The following is a 6,663-nucleotide window of genomic DNA, read 5'->3' as shown; positions in this document are numbered from 1 at the left end:
TATGTCAAGGCTGTATATTGTCATCCTGTTTATTTAACTTATACGCAGAGTACATCATGCAAAATGTCACACTGGATGAAGCACAAGCTGGAACCAAGATTGCTAGGAGAAATATCAATAACCTCAGATAGGCAGATAACACCACCCTTATGGCAGAAAGTGAAGAAATATTTAAAAGTCTCTTGATGAAAGTGAAAGAGGAGAGTGAAAAAAGCTGACTTAAAGCTCAGCATTCAGAAAACTAAGATCATGGCATCTGGTCCCATCACTTCATGGCAAATAGATGGGGAAACAATGGAAACAGTGGCAGACTTTACTTTTTTGGTCTCCAAAATCACTGCAGATGATGACTGCCGTCAGGAAATTAAAAGATGCTTGCTCCTTGGAAGAAAAACTTTGACCAGTCTAGATAGCATATTAAAAAGCAGAGACATTACTTTGCCAACAAAGGTCTGTCTAGTCAAAGCTATAGTTTTTTCCAGTAGTCATGTATGGATGTGAGAGTTGGACTATAATGTAAGTTGAACACCAAAGAATTGATGCTTTTGAACTGTGGTGTTGGAGAAGACTCTTGAGAGTCCTTTGGAATGCAAAGAGATCCAACCAGTCCCTCCTAAAGGAAATCAGTCCTGAATATTCATTGGAAGGACTGATGCTGAAGCTGAAATTACAATACTTGGGCCACCTAATGCGAAGAACTGACTCATTGGAAAAGACTGATGTTGGAAAAGATTGAAGTCGGGAGGAGAAGGGGACGACAGAGGATGAGATGGTTGGATGGTATCACTAACTCGATGGGCATGAGTTTGAGCAAGCTCTGGGAGTTGGTGATGGACAGGGAAGCCTGGCATGCTGCAGTCCATGGTGTCACAAAGAGCTGGACACGACTGAACGACTGAACTGAACTGGAAGACAGGATGACAGAGAATCAGCTGGTTGGATGGCATCACCAACTTGATGGACATGAGTTTAAGCAAGCTCCCGGAGTTGGTGATGGACAGGGAAGCCTAGCGTTCTGCAGTCCATGAGGTCGCAGAGTCGGACACGACTGAGTGACTGAACTGAACTGAACTGAAAGGAGGATTAAAAAAGGAAAGGGAGATAGGGGAGGTCAAGCAAACAAGCTAATACTTTCCTTTGAAAGTAGAATATACCACTTATAGCTTCAATAATGTCAATTTTAGAATCCTTCAAAGTCCAGATATAAGCGAGAGGGTCAGAAAAAACAAGATTTGTCTCAAAAAAGAAGAAACGAGCTTGCTGCCCTACATTTCAATCCATTTGATCCTAGCATATTACCAGCTCAGAGAACATTTTTTTTTTAATGTCATTTACTCACAGCAGAGGCAGGTAATCTCACCTCCTGAAGGTGTTACCTTGTTAAGAAGCATAACGTCTTCCTAATAAAATCCAGGTGATTTATAGCAAGTACACAGAGGAAGCAGATCTGGGGCAAAAAAATTGACAGTTATGCAAGTATCAGATGCCAGCTGCTGCATTTTGGTTCCCTCTGGAAGGGGATTTGCCCTCTTGCTGGGAACCATCTGCATAGGAGTGGGAAGACACATTTCCAGGAAGCTTCTCCATATCTGTGTGCTAAAATTATCTAAACAGACTCTTTTACGACCTTCTTTCATGTGATTAATAATAAGACTAGGATTAATAATACATTCTGAATACCAATTCATTATAAACTAACTCAAATAATAATTGAAAATATTAATGAGAATTGAACATTTGGAGTGATGTGTTCATTTAAGTTTGAGTATCCCTTCCTTTAAGCCTTCCTCTCTGATCATGCCCATCCTCTCTGATCATACTCATAGTGTCTACCATAGGACCCTGAGCTTAACCTTTATAACAACCAACACACTGTTTTCTAATTATTGCTTTCCTTTGTTCTGTTTACCAAGATTAGAGATTACATCTCATTTGAATATATATCCCCGATATGTAGTTTAGTTCCTGGCATATAATAAGCACTTAACAAATTTTAATGAATGAATGAATTCATAAAACACTTGCACACACAATTTCCCATCTGATTGGTGTAATTATCCTGCTGAGCTGAAAGAATAGAAAATTTTATTAGCACCCCCTTTACAGATGGGAGGGAGCAAAATTAACTTCTAGCATAATTTATTAATACAAAGGTTATACAGAAAATCAATGGAAGAGGGAATGTTCTAAGTTCTACAACTTCAAGCTGCCATCTTGCACAGATAAATAATGATGAGTGACAAAAATAATGCCTAAGTCACCTTTGGACCCTAAATGAAAAGTCAGAGACCTGGATATTATCAGTTTTGTAGCTTTGAGCAAATTGCTTAGGCTGTGTACCCTGACATTACCAACCTAAAAAATGTACGTACATAAATGTAAAGGTGTGCTACAAGATGGAAACCTTAAATAAACTAATATTTTTATCATTTATAATTCATACAGAATTATATGGACAAAAGTGACCATTTATTCATACATTTGGGGGGTCTATTTATTTATTTTAATTTTATTGGAGTATAGTTGATTTGTAATGTTATGTATAATATACAATGAAATGGTGTGTAAAGTATAATTGCAAATAGTTGATTTGTAATGTTGTGTTAGTTTCACTTTACAGCAAAGTGAATCAGTTATACATATACATTGTTGTTCAGTCGCCCAGTCCTGTCTGACTCTTTGTGACCCCATTAACTGCCACAGGCCAGGCCTCTCTGTCCCTCACCATCTCCCTAAGTTTGCCCAAGTCCATGTCCATTGCCAGAGAAGGCAATGGCACCCCACTCCAGTACTCTTGCCTGGAGAATCCCGTGGACAGAGGAGCCTGGTGGGCTGCAGTCCATGGGGTCGCTAGGTGTCAGACACAACTGAGCGACTTCACTTTCAGTTTTCACTTTCCTGCATTGGAGAAGGAAATGGCAACCCACTCCAGTATTCTTGCCTGGAGAATCCCAGGGACAGGGGAGCCTGGTGGGCTGCCGTCTATGGGGTCACACAGAGTCGGACACGACTGAAGTGACTTAGCAGCAGCAGCATATCCATTACATCGGTTATGCCATCCAAACATCTCGTTCTCTGATGCCTCTACCTTTTCTGCCCTCAATCTTTCCCAGCATCAGGGACTTTTCCATTGAGTCATCTGTTCACATCAGATGATAATAATACTGGGGCTTCAATTTCAGCACAAGTTTTTCCAATGAGTATTCAGGGTTGATTCCCCTTAAGATTGACTGGTTTGATCTCCTTACTATCCAATTTTATATTATACATATAGATTATATCCCCATATAGGTCATTATAGAGTATTGAGTAGAGTCCCCTCTGCATACAGTAGCTCTGTATACCTGTGTGCTAAGTCGCTTCAGTCGTGTCCAACTCCGTGTGACCCTGTGAACTGTAGCCTGCTAGGCTCTTCTGTCCATGGGATTCTCCAGGCAAGAATACTGAAGTGGGTTGCTATGCACTTCTCCAGGGGATCTTCCCGACCCAGAGACTGAACCTGCGTCTCTTACATCTCCTGCATTGGCAGGCAGATTCTTTACCACTAGCGCCACCTGGGAAGCTCTATACTAGTTATCTGTTTTACATGTAGTGGTGTATATATGTCAATCCCAATCTCCCAATTTATTCCTCTCCCCACTTACGCCTTTTATAACTACAAGAATTTTCCACATCTGTGACTCTATTTCTGTTTTGTAAATAGGTTTCTTTTCTACCATTTGTTAGATTCCACATATAAGCAATATCATATGATACTTGTCTTTCTGTGTCTGACTTCACTCAGAAGGACAATCTCGAGGTCCATCCATGTTGCTCCAAGTGGCATTATTTTCTCCCTTTTATGTGCTATGCTTAGTCGTTCAGTCATATCTGACTCTTTGTGACCCCATCGACTGTAGCCCACCAGGCTTCTCTGTCCATGGGGATTCTCCAGGCAAGAATACTGGAGTGGGTTGCCATGCCCTCCTCCAGGGGATCTTCCCAACCCGGGGATCGAACCCAGGTCTTCTGCATTGCAGACTGATTGATTCTTTACAGTCTGAGCCACCAGGAAGCCCTCTTTTTGTTATGGCTGAGTACTATTCCATATATATTTTGTTTTTTTAATAAGATGATGTGACATCATCTTATTAAAAAAACAAAAACTTTGTTTCATTTTAAGGTATAGCTGACTAACAGTGTTGTGACCGTTTCAGGTGAACGGTGAAAGGACTCAGCCATACATGTAAATAGTGCTGCAATTAATCTTGGAGTGGATTTATCCTTTTGAATTAAGGTTTTCTCTGTATACATAGTCAGGAGTTGGATTGTTGAATCATATGATATCTCCACTTTTAGTTTTTTTTTTTTTTTTAAGAAACCTCCATACTGTCCTCCACAGTGACTATCCCAATTTACATTCCTACCAACAGTGTAGGAGGGTTTCCTTTTCAGGGGGGAGTCTAACTAGAGACTATCTGATCTCACTGTCTTTACTCCTAACACCTACTCCCTTGCACTTCATTCTCCATGCTATAACCAAATGAATCTTCTAAAGGGTGAAGCTATTGTTTCCCAGCTTAAAAACTTCAAGGGGCTCACAGCATCTTAAACCATTTGCTTTGCAACATGATCGTTTATGTTGAAACCCCTGATCACTAAATCAGCTTCATCAAGATGCAGTCTCCCACAGATGTATAGAACAGACCTTTGGACTCTGTGGGAGAAGGCGAGGGTGGGATGATCTGAGAGAATAGCATTGAAACATGTATATTATAAAGTGTGAAACAGATCACCAGCCCAGGTTGGATGCATGAGACAAGTGCTCAGGGCTGGTGCCCTGGGAAGACCCAGAGGGATGGGATGGGGAGGGAGGTGGGAGGGGGGATCAGGATGGGGAACACATGTAAATCCATGGCTGATTCATGTCAATGTATGGCAAAAACCACCACAATAGTGTAAAGTAATTAGCCTCCAACTAATAAAAATAAATGAAAAAAAAAAAAAAAAAGAAAAGAAAAGATGCAGTCTCCCCTACCTGCTGGGCATTCTTATCTCACGGATCTTCTATCTACATGCACGTGTGTTCTCAGTCATGTCCAACTTTTTTCAGCCCCATGGTCTGTAGCCCACCAAACTCCTCTGTCCATGGAATTTTCCAGGCAAGAACACTGGAGGGGGTTGCCACTTCTTACCCCAGGGGATATTCCTGACCCAGAGATTGAACCTGCATCTCCTGAGTCTCCTGCATTGGCAGGTGTATTCTTTTACCATTGAGTCACCTGGGAAGCCCCCAAAATGACCTGCCATGAAGGTTGTGAATACCGTGAAAGTACTAGCTGCTCAGTCATGTCTGACTCTTCACAACTCCATGATCTGTCCATGGGATTCTCCAGGCAAGAGTTTTGGAGTGGGTTGCCATTCCTTCTCCAGGGGGATCTTCCCAACCCAGGAAATGAATCCAGGTTTTCTGCAATGAAGGCAGATTATTATCTGTGTGAGCTAACAGGTCTTCTAAACTTCCTTAAAAATATATATATTCCTCAAAAGTGGATAAGGGATGGTAGATAGATGCTGTATGTGTGTGTGTGTGTGTGTGTGTGTGTGTATAAATATATACATATACAAATGTATACACACATACACACACATAGTATGTGAGCAAATTAATGTGGAGGCCTTCTGCAAAATAAAAAGACCTACATCACAAGATACTATTACAAGAATTTAGAACAGTGCCCAAATTGGCTATTTACTTTCTTATTTATGGAGCATTTATTGAAATCTATATCTGTGTAATTATATCTGGAACTATCCCTTACTTGAGAAAGCCTTCCAACTTCCTCAAGTACTTTAAAGCTGTATGTTGTAGGCTTCCTGAGGACCTTAGACCCTTACATCTCTCCATTCATAAAGCTTATTATTTTTTCTGTCTCTCTCTCCACCATAAACTGTAGATTCTGTGAGTCCAGAAAACCTATTTACTTTATTCATCACTGTGCCCTCGGGATTTCGGAGAGTTACTATCATATAGTAAATGCTCAACAAATATATTGGACAGACAAATGATAAAGAGACATATGAATGCAACATGCTAGACTTGGCTTGAGTGAAAGCAATAGAAAATTGAAATACACTGTAAAAAATGCTGTGAAAAGATATCTAGAGATTTGTCTTTTAAGCATCCTCTTTCTTTGACTTCCTTTGGAGAATCATCTCATCCCAAAGCTTTCACTTTTGGCACCACTGGTTCAGGCAGGCCGACCCTGAGGTCTTATCCTCGTGATGTGCATGTGGTCAAAACAAAGATGTCTATTCATAGTAGCACTTTGACTGGGACTAATAGGAATGGGATCCCCTCTTCCCTCTACTGTTGGTTGCTAAAATCTAAGTCTACATCTTCAGGGACCCCTCTTTGGACCACATGGGCAGAGCCCACTTAAGAATGACATCATTTTCTGTAAGAGAAGAGCTGAGCTAGCAAAAGGGAGACCCAATTCCAAAGACATTTTGGGAACATTTCTATCAAGCCATGCCTGAACTTAGTGAGTCTTTTCAAACTGTTTTTGTAGTGAATAGTCCATTTTAACTTAAAGTTTAGCTTACCGTAGTTTGAATTCAGTTTCTGTAAGCTGCCGTAGAAAATACTGGAACCCTTGTGCACAGGCAAGTAGAAGAGGCAGT

This window comes from Dama dama, chromosome 6 (assembly GCF_033118175.1).
Source record: "Dama dama isolate Ldn47 chromosome 6, ASM3311817v1, whole genome shotgun sequence".
Lineage (NCBI taxonomy): Eukaryota > Metazoa > Chordata > Mammalia > Artiodactyla > Cervidae > Dama > Dama dama.
The sequence above is the reverse complement of the archived record's forward strand: the minus strand, read 5'-3'. Positions refer to the sequence as shown.